The 16,282-nt window shown below is 37.2% G+C and overlaps 1 protein-coding gene across 1 annotated transcript in view; it reads left to right on the top strand.

Moving 5' to 3' along the window:
• The first annotated feature begins 234 nt into the window (after positions 1–234).
• Positions 235–16,282, top strand: part of LOC127848557 (receptor-type tyrosine-protein phosphatase eta-like) — a 415,812-nt gene continuing 399,764 nt past the window's right edge. The window contains exons 1-5 of the mRNA XM_052381095.1: positions 235–339; positions 1,279–1,410; positions 4,670–4,801; positions 7,073–7,204; positions 10,571–10,687. The gene's annotated coding sequence lies outside the window, so the exon portion shown is untranslated. The remainder of the gene's footprint in view (positions 340–1,278; positions 1,411–4,669; positions 4,802–7,072; positions 7,205–10,570; positions 10,688–16,282) is intronic.

The raw sequence follows: 16,282 nt of genomic DNA, 5'->3' as shown, positions 1-16,282 counted from the left end.
TTGAGTGGTGAAAGGTCAAGGTCATCCTTCAAGGTCAAAGGTCAAATTTATGGCTTCAAAGCGGCGCAATAGGGGGCATTGTGTTTCCGACAAACACATCTCTTGTTTATTATACCAACAGAAAAGAAGAGGAGCCAGATATAACAGGCCTTATTTTTATTGTACTTCAAAGAACGATTTATAATATCCTATGTTTTCTTTTCACAGAAATCTCACTGGGTACAGCATGTTCTACATCAGCACCATCTCCATGTTCTGCAGCCAATTCTGAGTGTAGCAGTGGAACTTGTCAGTGTATCAGCACCCATTACCAGTCTGCAGCAAATACTTGCAGTCAAAGTAAAGCTGTTTTGTTTCTTATTACATGAATTATGTTGCCTTCCTATGAACAATTGTATCAATCGGCAAAGCAAACTCCTGAGAATTTTAGTCTAGCTTGTTTTCGTCACATAAATTACGTCACATGAGATATGTCATAAATTTTGTAATCAGTTGATTGAAAGTAAATCTATGGAAAGCTTGTTTCGGGTAATAGGTTTGAGTGAAGGAACAAAGTAGGATTATATGTTTGCATAAATGAGAACATACGACAAAGCTTGTCAGGACGTCTATGAATGGCTTAAGGCAAAAGGCTCTCGGACCTTTATATCTACTGGTCGGCAAATATTTCTAGGACGAAATAAAGAGTTTTTCATTAAATACTAACTTATTAATAAGAAATATTGCATAAACACATTACTGATACATGCATGGTTGGTTATCTACAACCGAATGTAAACAAAACATTTGTTTGATGCGTGTATGCATATGTATGAGGACCGTATATGGGGTCATTAAAGAGAGGTAATTTTCCACTGTACAGAAGTATTTTCTGAACATTTATATAATTAAAGTAAATGGATACAAATAAGGTTGAAAATGTTAATTTTCTTAATAGAAATTTTGAAATGACTTCAATACATGAATTGGTTAGATCTTTTTTCAAATAAGGATATGTTTCTTCACTGGAGAAAATTCATACAGTGAGCTTATAATGTTAAATTAGTATAATATTTGTCTGTTAACGAATTACTGCTGTCATCTTCAAGAAAACAACCATCTGTAAGAATATTACGAAGCAGATTGTGTTTAAGTATTGCAAAACACAAAAAAAAAGAATGTCCGGTAAATGCTGCTGTCTAACACATACTCGCTAACCAGTACAGCAAGTGAAGTATAGATGACAGGCCTCATTCTGAAGTAATTGTCTAAATAATATCTTTTGTTTTCTTTTCACAGAAATCTCGCTGGGTTTAGCATGTTCTACATCAGCACCATCTCCGTGTTCTGCAGCCAATTCTGAGTGTAGCAGTGGAACTTGTCAGTGTATCAGTACCCATTACCAGTCTGCAGTGAATACTTGCAGTCAAAGTAAAGATGATTTCTCTTTTATAATAAGACTTATTTTAGCTATTAATAAATAATTGTATCACTAACAAAACTAAACTGCTAAGAATTACCTTTATAACAGTCCAAGATGTGATATTTGTGTAATATTTAAAATTAAAATTTACCATCAAATCAAGTATTTTATTATGCCCCCCTTCGAAGAAGAGGGGGTATATTGCTTTGCTCGACATGTCGGTCTGTCAGTCCGTCCACCAGGTGGTTTCCGGATTATAATTCAAGAACGCTTGGGCCTAGGATCATGAAACTTCATAGGTACATTGATCATGACTCGCAGATGACCCCTATTGATTTTGAGGTCACTAGGTCAAAGATCAAGGTCACGGTGACCCGAAATAGTAAAATGGTTTTTGGATGATAACTTAAGAACGCATACGCGGCCAACAGGGCGAACTCTGAACAATATAACTGAATCAACTGGTCTGTAATCCTAAATCTATAATTATCAGTCCAATAAAACATCATCCTTTGAGTAAAATAAAGTGGATCAGTAAAAATATTATTAGAATATGAGATTTTTTGTATATTTTGTATATTAAATATTGTGTTAATGTTTAATTTTGTTGTTTAATATAAATATAAGCAGGACAGGGGAGGTAATACACTATTATATCTTATATACAGGGGCAACAAATGCAATAAGTTTAAATTTCATGTTTAATAAATAGAGGATATTTGTTCATGTCAGTGTGAGATCATTTGTTATTTTTTATGATCACATCTTATAAATTACCACACCCCACATTATACCCCCCTCTCACTCCCCCTACCCCCCCAACCCCCCCCCCCCCTCAAAAAAAATAAAAAAAATTTGAACATCTAATAAATTACCACACACCACATTATACCCCCCCTCTCACCCCCCTACCCCCCCAACCCCCCCCCCCAAAAATAATTTTTTAAAACATCTTATAAATTACCCCACCCCACATTATACCCCCCCTCTCACCCCCACCCCCCCTACCCACCCCCCACCCCCCACCCCCCTCCCAAAAAAAAAATATTTTTTTTAACATCTTATCAATTACCACACACCACATTTTACCCCCATCTCACTCCCCCCTACCCCCCTACCCCCCCACTCCCCCCTCAAATTTTTTTTTAAACATCTAATAAATTACCACACCCCACATTATACCCCTCTCACTCCCCCCTACCCCCCCACCCCCACCCCCCCCCCAAAAAAAAAAATTATTTTTTAAACATCTAATAAATTACCACACCCCACATTATACCCGCTCTCACTTTCCCTACCCCCCCACCCCCCACCCCCCAAAAAAAAAATTATTTTTTTAAACATCTAATAAATTACTACACCCCACATTATACCCCCCTCTTACCCCCCCACCTCCCTACCCCCCACCCTCCCCCCCCACAAAAAAAATCTTTTTTTTTAAACATCTAATAAATTACCACAACCCAATTATACCCCCTCTCATTCCCCCTACCCCAAAAAATTTTTTTTTTAAAACATCTAATAAATTACCAACACACCCACATGATACCCCCGCTCTACCCCCCACCGCCCCTACCCCCCGACCCCCCCCCCCAAATTTGTTTTTTTCCCCTCTCACCCCCCCCCACCCGACCCCCCCCAAAAAATATTTTTTTTTAAATATCTAATAAATTACCACACCCCACATTATACCCCCCTATCACCCCCCACTTCCCCTACCCCCCACCACCCCCCATCAAAAAATTTTTTTTTTTTAAATCTGATAAATTACCACACCCCACATTATACCCCCTCTCATCCCCCACCCCCCTACCCCCCACCCCCCAGCCCCCCCCCAAATTTTTTTTAAACATCTAATAAATAACCACACCCCACATTATACCTCCCTCTCACCCCCTACACCCCGGCCCCCCCTACACCCCGGCCCCCCTAACTCCCCCGGCCCCCCCCCTTAATTTTTTTTTTTTAACATCTAATAAATTACCCCACCCAACATTATACCCCCCTCTCACTCCCCCTACCCCCCCATACCCCCCGGCCCCCCCCCCCCAAAAAAAAATAATTTTTTTTTGTAAACATCTAATAAATACCCACACCCCACATTTTACCCCCCTCACACTCCCCCCTTGATCATGACTGGCAGATGACCCTTATTGATTTTCAGGTCACCAGGTCAAAGGTCAAGGTCACAGTGACTCGAAATAGTACAATGGTTTCCGGATGATAACTTACATTAGGTCAAAGGTCAAGGTCACAGTGACAAAAAACGTATTCACACAATGGCTGCCACTACAACTGACAGCCCATATGGGGGGCATGCCTATTTTACAAACAGCCCTTGTTTTAAAATATAATTTATTATTTAACATCAAAAAAGAGGTGGAGACAAAGACAACATGCCTTATGTTGATGGTACTTGAGATAATGATTTGTTATGAACTATTATTTGTTTTCACAGAACTCTCACTGGGTACAGCCTGTTCTACATCAACAACATTTCCTTGTTCTGCAGCCAATTCTGAGTGTAGCAGTGGAACTTGTCAGTGTATCAGTACCCATTACCAGTCTGCAGCAAATACTTGCAGTCAAAGTAAAGATGATTTCTCTTTTATAATAAGACTTATTTTAGCTATTAATAAATAATTGTATCACTAACAAAACGTAACTGCTACGAATTACCTTTATAACAGTCCAAGATGTGATATTTGTGTGATATTTAAAATTTACCATCAAATCAAGTATTTTATTTTAAAATATAATTTATTATTTAACATCAAAAAAGAGGTGGAGACAAAGACAACATGCCTTATGTTGATGGTACTTGAGATAATGATTTGTTATGACCTATTATTTGTTTTCACAGAACTCTCACTGGGTACAGCCTGTTCTACATCAACAACATCTCCGTGTTCTGCAGTCAATTCTGAGTGTAGCAGTGGAACTTGTCAGTGTATCAGTACCCATTACCAGTCTGCAGTGAATACTTGCAGTCAAAGTAAAGATGATTTCTCTTTTATAATGAACTTATTTTAGCTATTAATAAATAATTGTATCACTAACAAAACTAAACTGCTAAGAATTACCTTTATAACAGTCCAAGATGTGATATTTGTGTAATATTTAAAATTTACCATCAAAGCAAGTATTTTATTTTAAAATATAATTTATTATTTAACATCAAAAAAGAGGTGGAGACAAAGACAACATGCCTTATGTTGATGGTACTTGAGATAATGATTTGTTATGACCTATTTTTTGTTTTCACAGAACTCTCACTGGGTACAGCATGTTCTACATCAGCAACATCTCCGTGTTCTGCAGCCAATTCTGAGTGTAGCAGTGGAACTTGTCAGTGTATCAGTACCCATTACCAGTCTGCAGTGAATACTTGCAGTCAAAGTAAAGATGATTTCTCTTTTATAATAAGACTTATTTTAGCTATTAATAAATAATTGTATCACTAACAAAACTAAACTGCTAAGAATTACCTTTATAACAGCCCAATATGTGATATTTGTGTAATATTTAAAATTAAAATTTACCATCAAAGCAAGTATTTTATTATGCCCCCATTCGAAGAAGAGGGGGTATATTGCTTTGCTCGACATGTCGGTCTGTCGGTCCGTCCACCAGGTGGTTTCCGAATGATAACTCAAGAACGCTTGGGCCTAGGATCATGAAACTTCATAGGTACATTGATCATGACTCGCAGATGACCCCTATTGATTTTGAGGTCACTAGGTCAAAGGTCAAGGTCAGGGTGACCCGAAATAGTAAAATGTTTTTGGATGATAACTCAAGAACGCATACGCGGCCAACAGGGCCAACTCTGAACTATATAACTGAAGCAACTGGTCTGTAATCCTAAATCTATAATTATCAGTCCAATGAAACATCATCCTTTGAGTAAAATAAAGTGGATCTGTAAAAATATTATCAGAATATGAGATTTTTTGTATATTTTGTATATTATATTGTGTTAATGTTTAATTTTGTTGTTTAATATAAATATAAGCAGGACAGGGGAGGTAATACACTATTAGATCTTATATACAGGGGCAACAAATGCAATAAGTTTAAATTTCATGTTTAATAAATAGAGTATATTTCTTCATGTCAGTGTGAGATCATTTGTTATTTTTATGATCTCATCTAATTAATTACCACACCCCACATTATACCCCCTCTCACTCCCCCCTACCCCCCCCCCAACCCCCCTCAATTTTTTTTTTAAACATCTAATTAATTACCACACACCACATTATACCCCCCCTCTCACCCCACCCCCCCTACCCCCCCCCCCACTTCCCCTACCCCCATCCCCCCCCCAAAAATTGTTTTTTAAACATCTTATAAATTACCACACCCCACATTATACCCCCCCTCTCACCCCCCACCCACCTACCCCCCACCCCCCATCCCCCCCAAAAAAAATATTTTTTTTTAACATCTTATAAATTACCACACACCACATTTTAACCCCCCTCTCACTCCCCCCTACCCCCCCTACCCCCCCACTCCCCCTCAAAAAAAATATTTTTTTTGTAAACATCTAATAAATTACCACACCCCACATTATACCCCCCCTACCCCCCCACCCCCAAAAAAAATTTTTTTTTTTTAAAACATCTAATAAATTACCACACCCCATATTATACCCCCCTCTCACTCCCCCTACCCCCCCTACGCCCCACCCCCCCCCAAAAAATTTTTTTTTAAAAACATCTAATAAATTACCACAACCCACATGATACCCCCGCTCTACCCCCTACCACCCCCCCCCTATCCCCTCACCCCCCCAAAAAAAAAATATTTTTTTAAACATCTTATAAATTACCCCACCCCACATTATACCCCCCTCTCACCCCCCTACCCCCCACCCCCCCCCCATCCCCCCCAAATTTTTTTTTTATTTAAACATTTAATAAATTACCACACCCCACATTATACCCCCCTCTCACCCCCCACCCCCCCCCCTACCCCACACCACCCCCCCCCCCAAATTTTTTTTTTTAAACATCTGATAAATTACCACACCCCACATTATACCCCCCTCTCACCCCCCACCCCTCAGCCCCCCCCTAAAAAAAAAATTTGTTTAAGCATCTAATTAATTACCACACCCCACATTATACCCCCTCTCACCCCCCACCCCCCCTACCCCCCCCCAATTTTTTTTAACATCTAATAAATTACCCCACCCAACATTATACCCCCTCTCACTCCCCCTACCCCCCCATACCCCCCCCCGGCCTCCCCCCCCCCAAAAAAAATATTTTTTTAGTAAACATCTAATAAATTACCACACCCCACATTTTACCCCCCTCTCACTCCCCCCTTGATCATGACTGGCAGATGACCCTTATTGATTTTCAGGTCACTAGGTCAAAGGTCAAGGTCACAGTGACTCGAAATAGTACAATGGTTTCCGGATGATAAGTTACATTAGGTCAAAGGTCAAGATCACAGTGACAAAAAACGTATTCACACAATGGCTGCCACTACAACTGACAGCCCATATGGGGGGCATGCATGTTTTACAAACAGTCCTTGTTTTAAAATATAATTTATTATTTAACATCAAAAAAGAGGTGGAGACAAAGACAACATGCCTTATGTTGATGGTACTTGAGATAATGATTTGTTATGACCTATTATTTCTTTTCACAGAAATCTCGCTGGGTTTAGCATGTTCTACATCAGCACCATCTCCGTGTTCTGCAGCAAATTCTGAGTGTAGCAGTGGAACTTGTCAGTGTATCAGTACCCATTACCAGTCTGCAGTGAATACTTGCAGTCAAAGTAAAGATGATTTCTCTTTTATAATAAGACTTATTTTAGCTATTAATAAATAAGTGTATCACTAACAAAACTAAACTGCTAAGAATTACCTTTATAACACTCCAAGATGTGATATTTGTGTAATACTGTGAAACCAATATTAATCGTCAGGCATTAATTTTCATAAATTTCGTCAGTCGACCGATCGGCGAATTTAAGATCCTAACGAACAATCATGCTCTATGTTTGAACAAAAACAAACACTAAGTTGAACAATATTTTAAAACTTTACCGCAGACATGAGGCATTAAATTCCAACATAATCCATGCACACATTCACTACTGTTTCGTAATCAAGATTAATCCGGTTTTGACACAAAGGGATGTAGATTACACAAAGTACTTAGCTGACACGTTACACTTCTTTAAAACGCGTGTGCAGTACAGCTGTGTCGAATGCGTTGACTTCGTTTATATAGAATGGTAATGAATTAGCGCTAATTGTTTATAACTTTAGGCTCTAGGAGAAGTGCCCCCCCGGAGAACTGCCCCCCCCCCCCCCCAAAGATTTTTCACTGGGCGGAGAACTGCCCCCTCACTGTTTTTTTATAGGGTGGAGAACTGCCCCCTGCTGATTAATAAGGGGCGGAGAACTGCCCCCCTGTCAGAATTGACGACCCGGAGAAGTGCCCCCTAATTAAAGAAATTTCGCGGCGATATATAAAGCAAGTATTATAATGACAATAACGCCAGTAACTTTCTTGCTATTATTTCTGGAAATTGAGTGAAATTTCAAAAGTAATATAAAGTTGTACAAGTAATAAAAGTTATAAAACGGCAAAAAAATACCTGCCTCGGCATGGACGTCGCCATCTTGATAATCACGTGATTTTCTTCTATGTGAACAAAGAAAAACAAATCACTTTTTGCTAATAAAAAGTTTTCGCGGCTGAATTATTTGATATTTTCCCCGTAATTAAAACAAACAATTAGCATGCAATTTAATCCATCCTTATGCAAGCTGAAAACAATAATTTATGTGTTTGTTTTCGCCAATTACGGATTTGGACGGTTCAATATAATGAACCCGTATGCGGCTTTATTCAAAGCTAACAATTTCTTTACAATTAAGGTCGGTCCGGTCTACAAATTAAAAGATTAAAAGATCGCGGTGCTTATCGTTAACGGTAACAAGTTCTCTGCCTGCCTAATTAAGTGTGATTAATGTTTTTCCATTTTAATTATTTTTTGTTGTATATAGGACCTTTCACACCTAACAACCCGTGAAAACACCGACCACAAGTGTAAAAGAGACATTAAATGTGACAACTGTACATTCAGATTATTAAAAAAGCACATACTTTCTATTATTAATACTTATCAATTACTGATCATATTATATCCTACATTTATTTCGTATATTTTTTTATATTTTTTTTGGGGGGGGGGAGAGGATTGCAGATAGTTGACTTAAAAAAGAAGAGTGTGAGTCAGTTTTTGAACGTTGTCGGCGGACTTGTGCGATTGAAGTTAATTAAAATATAGTGTTTAAGTGTCTTGTTTATGTAAGAATGCATATATGTTTGAATGTATGTATGATTGTAACTGTGAATGTATATATGTATGAATGTATGAATGTATGTATGTATGAATGTAATAAGAGTATGTATGTATTAATGTATGTTTTGAACGTTTATGTAAGCATGTATATATTTTTTAATGTATGTCTTAATGTATGTATGTATGATTGTAACTGTGAATGTATGTATGCATGTAATGTGTGTATTTATGTATGTTATTTTGTATGTCACATGAATTAACTAAACAACATAGATAAATTGATTATAAATTCGACTTCACTTCACTTTTTTCTTCAAGTCAGATAATTATTGCCTTTGCTTTGCCTATTAATTTACTTTTTTATACGTAAATTTACGTTTTTTTCCATGGGTCAATACTATCTTAATTAATTCCGATGTAACTTTTCCTCCATAAGTACTGAGTTGCACGTCTATATTTAGTTGCGACACATGGCCAGTATTAACACGCACGCGTTTCCTGTGTGGATCTCGACTATGTTTCGCGCTCTTATTAAAACACGACTTTTACATGGCATTCATGTATAGTGAGTGGTGCAGATGCGTACCAAGGGCATTAAACAGTATTATCACATGCCTCTAAACAATTTGTGTTATTCAGTTCGATAAATGGTAATATACTTGTACTGAAATTAAATTGTTACCGGATAAAATGTGTACGGCGATAACGTAAAATTTACCGTAAGTATTGTTTTCACTACGTAACTAATAACTAATATGACACCGGCGGGGGGGGGGCAGTTCTCCCCCCTACAGATTTGATGGGGGGGCAGATATCCGCCTACTAAATTCTGACAGGGGGCAGTTCTTCGCCCCTACCGATTTGATGGGGGGGCACCTCTCCGCAACCTTTAAAATAAGGGGGCAGTTCTCCGGGGGGCAGTTCTCCGGGGGGGGGCGCTTCTCCGGATACCATAACTTTATTACGCATTAGGTGCATTGTGGTTTTCAGGGGTGTTGCATATTAGCCATCACTCAGCGAATGCCGATGAAAGACAATAAACCAAATGAAAAGATGACGATGTGTGATCAACATGCGTATTTATCACAAATTAATAAAGAATATTTTAATTGCTGTTTGTTGTTTGATTGTTTGCGTTTAACCACACTTATTACTATTGTATATGTATCAATTTATTTATTTTTAAATTATTGACATTATTGATTTATATACCGGTAGTTTACTTTTTAAGAACAAACACACACATAGAGTTTATAATTTTATTGTTGATATCAGAATAAAAAAGCAATTTATTCAATTATAACAATAGAATAAGACTAATTGGCAATTGGCTTCGTTGTTACAAACACTCGTTAACGGTTATTCGATCCCACTTGTCCGCTAATCATAACAATGAACGTGTGAATGGCATACATTAAGAGGGTCCATTACTGTCCCTTGATAACAAAAGACTAGTTAATTGGCATGTGACAAACAGGCCCCACCTCCTGCAGTGATTCTCAAGTGTGTTCCCGCATATGTATTACACACAAATCGGATATTGACTGACGCATTTTTTTTAAATTCAAAATCAGAAATCGGCGAATTTAAGTGCTGGCGAAATCGTCATTTTTATAAAAATGACGAAATTTTGTGCTGTCGATAATAAATGGTTTCACAGTATTTAAAATTTACCATCAAAGCAAGTATTTTATTTTAAAATATAATTTATTATTTAACATCAAAAAAGAGGTGGAGACAAAGACAACATGCCTTATGTTGATGGACTTGATATAATGATTTGTTATGACCTATTTTTTGTTTTCACAGAACTCTCACTGGGTACAGCATGTTCTACATCAGCACCATCTCCGTGTTCTGCAGCCAATTCTGAGTGTAGCAGTGCAAGAACTTGTCAGTGTATCAGCACCCATTACCAGTCTGCAGTGAATACTTGCAGTCAAAGTAAAGATGTTTTCTCTCTTATCGTAAAACTTGTATGTATTGTTCTAAGTGGTAAGGGAAATTCATAGACCGGACGGACTTGTATGACAGTTATGTTAAAATGCCAAAAAGAAGATACAAAATATCTAATATTTTTTCAAAAATGGCACAATGGGCGGTAAAACCCGCCCTAACAACAGTTTATTAAAACACATATAACCAAATTAAAAAACCTAAGATTTGGTATCATAATGAGACAACATGAAAATACTACATAGAAAATACATACAAAAAAGGAAGTACACAAATCTACTCTAGGCGGTGAAGTGGTGGAGGTGGTTGTTGATTATTTATCTCTATAAATTATTATAGCAGCTGTTAGTAAAAATCCGAGCACAAAATCGCCAAGATCAATATCAATTGGCTGAACAGCTGACGTTATCTCATCCTTTTAAATTGATTGGCTAATAAGAAAGCGTGGCAAGAATAGATTATGATTCGCCAGAGAGCTCACGGGATCTTATATCTTTAATAAGTGAAGGCGAACAATCAGATTTTAAAAAATTATTTGTGCATGAAATATTATTTTTGTATTGTCCTTAGAGGTAAGGTAAAAGATCATAGAATGGATGGACTCGTATGAAATGAAGGAAATAACAAAGACAATGATTGATTGAAAAGGGGCATTTATTTTAAAATGCCATAAAGTAGAACAAAAATATATAACAAAAATCCAGAATGGCATAATGGGCTGTAAAACAAGGGGAACCGGAAATGTAACCTTGCCACCCATGGAGTATGAGAGAGGACCTTAATTAAAAGTGGTTATTTTAATAAACTAATTAAAAGCTAGTTAGAATTTCCAAGTTGTAAGCCGAGCATAAATAAAACCCTGAGGCCTTAGCTTTAAGTGGCCTTAAACCATCAAAAAGAAGCGGACAGTTAAAAGGCAAGCATATATTACAAGATAAGTATTGATGCAAAGCATCAAAGGGCGTCGGGAATTTCAGTGTAAAAGGCACTCAATGAAGTTAATGGAATGATTTTTTTTCTACTGTAAATATAAATATATTGGCCGATTATTTTAAGCAAAATAGAAAAAGATACTGGTATAACCATTATCTATGATTGGGTGTTATAACTCCCAAATAACCATTATCTATGATGTTGTGTTATAACCCCAAATAACCATTATCTATGATTTTGTGTTGTAACCCCCAAATATTTCACAGTTCATTTTATTTACACTAGTTGCCTTTTTTTTACTGGCATCCGTGTGCAGTTTTCATTAATGGAACAGAACTGTGTAGGTTTTAAAAAATCTGCTTCATCTTGTTAGCGTAATTTCATATTTTTCTCAACTTCAAGGGGAGATGATTCTGAACTTATTCTTACGTTGCTCATTTACAATAGGGGTTGAGTACTCATTGATATGAAAACACTGTAAAAGTTTTAATGTGTTTACGAACCCCCCCCCTCTCACACATTTATTTCATGGGAATAATAAAAACAAAAAATGGTTACAATGAAACAGCATATTTATTTAAACTAAAATGTCTACATCAAAACAAAAAGTTAACATTGAACACAAATAAAATAATTTTATTCTACTGGGGCTCGAACCCTTGGGCCTCTCACACGTGAAGCGAGCGTGTAACCACTACACTACGGAACCGCTTGAAAAATCACCTTTTAACTAAGATATTAATTAGCTATTAATAGTCGGTTTAAATGTAAACCTGGAAGTTTAAACGCTGGATAGTGAGCGGGGTTAAAGGCCCATACCAAAGGGTCCATACCACTGGCAAGATACAAGTCAGGCCTGCTGCCTTCTATATTTGGTTCTTAAAAAAAACTGTAGGAGAACTTGATAGTAATGAGACTCATTATTACAATTAATAATACGTGTCCCGCTTCGCGCTCTATAGCGCCTTTATTAGTAACTAGGTGGTTGCTAGGATAGTGGAACAAAGAAGGTTTTAATGTGTATACAAATCCCCCCCACCCTCTCACACATATATTTCATGGCATAATAAAAACAAAAAATGGTTACAATAAAACAGCATATTTATTTAAACTAAAATGTCTACATCAAAACAAAAAGTTAACATAGAACACAAATAAAATAATTTTATTCTACTGGGGCTCGAACCTTGGACCTCTCACATGTGAAGCGAGCGTGTTACCACTACACTACGGAACCACTTGAAAAATCACCTTCTAACTAAGATATTAATAAGCTATTAATAGTCGGTTTAAATGAAAACCCGTTAGTTTAAACGCTGGATAGTGAGCGGGGTTAAAGGTCCATACCAAAGGGTCCATACCACTGGCAAGATACGGGTCAGGCCTGCGACCATCTATATGTGGTTCTTAAAAAAAACCTGTAGGAGGACTTGATAGTAATGAGACTGGGTTGCTGTGCTCCTCATTGATAAGCGGCTGCTTCCTTTTTCAAGACTCTTTATTACAATTAATAACAGTGTCCCGCTTTGCGCTCTATAGCGCCTTTATTAGTAACTAGGTGGTTGCTAGAATAGTGAAACAAAGAAGGTTTTAATGTGTTTACGAACCCCCCACCCTCTCACACATATATTTCATGGGCATAATAAAAACAAAAAAGAGCACCGCATAATGTGTGCCGCCACGCTCGGCTGCTAAAGCTTGTCAGATTTTTTTTTTTTAGAGGTCACAGTGACCTTGACCTTTGACCTATTGACCCAAAAATGGGTGTGGCGTGTAGAACTCATCAAGGTGCATCTACATATAAAGTTTCAAAGTTGTAGGTGGAAGCCCTTGGACTTTAGAGCCTATGTTAAAGTTTCATATTAGAGGTCACAGTGACCTTGACCTTTGACCTAAAGACCTGAAAATGGATGTGGCGTGTAGAACTCATCAAGGTGCATCTACATATAAAGTTTTTAAGTTGATGGTGAAAGCACTTTGATTTTAGAGCCAATGTTAAGGTTTCAGCACGACACCTATGGTGGACGGCTGACGGTGGACGACAAGCTGGCTATGACAATACCTCGGGTTTTCTCCGAAAACAACCGAGCTTATAATGGTTACAATAAAACAGCATTTTTATTTAAACTAAAATGTCTACATAAAAACAAAAAGTTAACATAGAACACAAATAAAATAATTTGATTCTACTGGGGCTCAAACCTTGGACCTCTCACATGAGAAGCGAGCGTGTAACCACTACACTACGGAACCGCTTGAAAAATCACCTTCTTACTAAGATATTTAGGTAGTGGGAGCCTAATGGGTACTTTTCCAGAAACACTCTTTGTTATTATTTCCACATAGTAAAGTGTATATCACAACTAATTGCAAAATTTTAAAACTTTTTACCAGCCGGTAATTTTTTTATACTTGGTTGAATACACATACTCCTTGACTTGGTTGGGCGTTTTCTATGGATTTACCCTATATCCAAAATATATAGTTTTTTGTAATGGGATATACATATATTTTGACAATTAACTTAATAAATGTACTCGACTGGATTGTGTTAGTAGATACAGAATTTAAAAAGTGTCATTGAAAAAAATTGTGGCTTTGGTGTCCAATAATATATGCACTTATCTGGATAAAATGGCAAAAACGACAACAAATGGTTCAGTGACAAGAAACTTTAATTACGTTTTATGTCATTTGTAGTGTGATGAAATTCATATATTGTACATTTTTATTTAACACAACACATTTTCTACACACTGAATAAATTTCAGGAAGTTTTACTGTTCCTATCTCAAGAAATTTTACTTTGTGTATGCCTACCCCAATTCATTTTCACGCAATGAATTTATGTATAAATTTGTATATCACTTCTATTTGGGGGTTTTCTAGTTGCTTATTAAAAACTACAGTCATAAACCATGACATGTGAAGAAATTTAGCTAACTTTTAATTAATATAGATAATAATACATTAACAAGAGCACCGCATAACGGGTGCCCCGCTCTGCTTGTCAGAATTTTTTATTTTGTTTAGAGGTCACAGTGACCTTGACCTTTGACCTAGTGACCCAAAATGGGTGTGGCGTGTAGAACTCATCAAGGTGCATCTACACATAAAGTTTCAACGTTGTAGGTGGAAGTACTGTGATGTTAGAGGCAAAGTTAAAGTTTTATATTAGAGGTCACAGTGACCTTGACCTTTGACCTAGTGCCCAAAAATGGGTGTGGTGTGTAGAACTCATCAAGATGCATTTACATATGAAGTTTTTAAATTGTAGGTGAAAGCACGATGATGTTAAAGGCAAAGTTAAAGTTTTATATTAGAGGTCACAGTGGCCTTGATTTTTGACCTAGTGACCCAAAAATGAGTGTGGCGTGTAAAGCTCATCAAGGTGCATGTACATATGAAGTTTCAAAGTTGTATGTGGAAGCACTGTGATGTGAGAGGCAAAGTTAAAGTTTTATATTAGAGGTCACAGTGACCTTGACCTTTGATATAGTGACCCAAAATTGGGTGTGGCATGTAGAACTCATCAAGGTGCATGTACATATGAAGTTTCAAAGTTGTAGGTGGAAGCACTATGATGTTAGAGGCAAAGTTAAAGTTTTATATTAGAGGTCACAGTGAACTTGACCTTTGACCTAGTGACCCAAAAATGGGTGTGGCGTGTGGAACTCATCAAGGTGCATGTACATATGAAGTTTCAAAGTTGTAGGTGGAAGCACTTTAATTTTAGAGCCAATGTAAAGGTTTTGGCACAACGGCAGACGACGAAGAGGGTATGACAATACCTCAGAGTTTTCTCCGAAAACAGCCATGCTAATAATACAATCTTAAGGTCACCTTAAGTCAAAAGGCAACAGATGAATACAGACGCAGTTCACCTCAAAATGTCAAAGTTGTCCCAATATTACGTAGCATAAAGATGTATAAGTTATCATGTTTCTTTAAACATGTAGCACAATAATATACAACTTATATTTTAATAAAAACAGCCAGATTAATGACAACTGGATGTACATAATTTAGTATCAGTATAAAGCCATTGCGTGATTTTGACTGGCCGCGGGTCATTTGAAAGCCATATTATCTCGTTCCGTCACTTTTCGGCACTGAAAAACTGACCGATTTTAGGGACCACTTCAGATAAAATATTTTTTTGCGTTTGTGACTTTTGGTAGTCCCTCATTGTTTTTAGCAATGAAAGTATCCCTAAAGTCATCCTCTTCGGAACTAGAAAATATGGCTTTAAATGACACAAGGTCAGTCCATATCCCACAATGTTTTCAGCTGTTGGTCACTTTAGAGTTCCTCTATGCAACAGCACGTGTAACAATCTAATGTTCTTTGCCTTTAAGGCTTTTCATGACTTAAACAAACTGAATTATGGATTGCAGTAACGGTAAAGATATGGGCCATATTGTCAGTAATTTTACATGTTTTAAGCAAAGATCCCAGTGCTTCAACATCATCAGGAGCACTGTGGGCGATGCAGGTTGCCTGGATAACACGTTCACTAGATCTTCCTGTTTTAGCGTTCAGGATACGATTTTTGAAAAACGGCAAAGAGTCAACAAAACTGCTTACACAATTGCAAAACGTTTCAAAACAGTGTGTGTTCAGCAATGCACTAACCAAAACCGGAAAATC

Source organism: Dreissena polymorpha, chromosome 1, assembly GCF_020536995.1.
Source record: "Dreissena polymorpha isolate Duluth1 chromosome 1, UMN_Dpol_1.0, whole genome shotgun sequence".
Classification (NCBI taxonomy): domain Eukaryota; kingdom Metazoa; phylum Mollusca; class Bivalvia; order Myida; family Dreissenidae; genus Dreissena; species Dreissena polymorpha.
The sequence above is the reverse complement of the archived record's forward strand: the minus strand, read 5'-3'. Positions and strand labels throughout refer to the sequence as shown.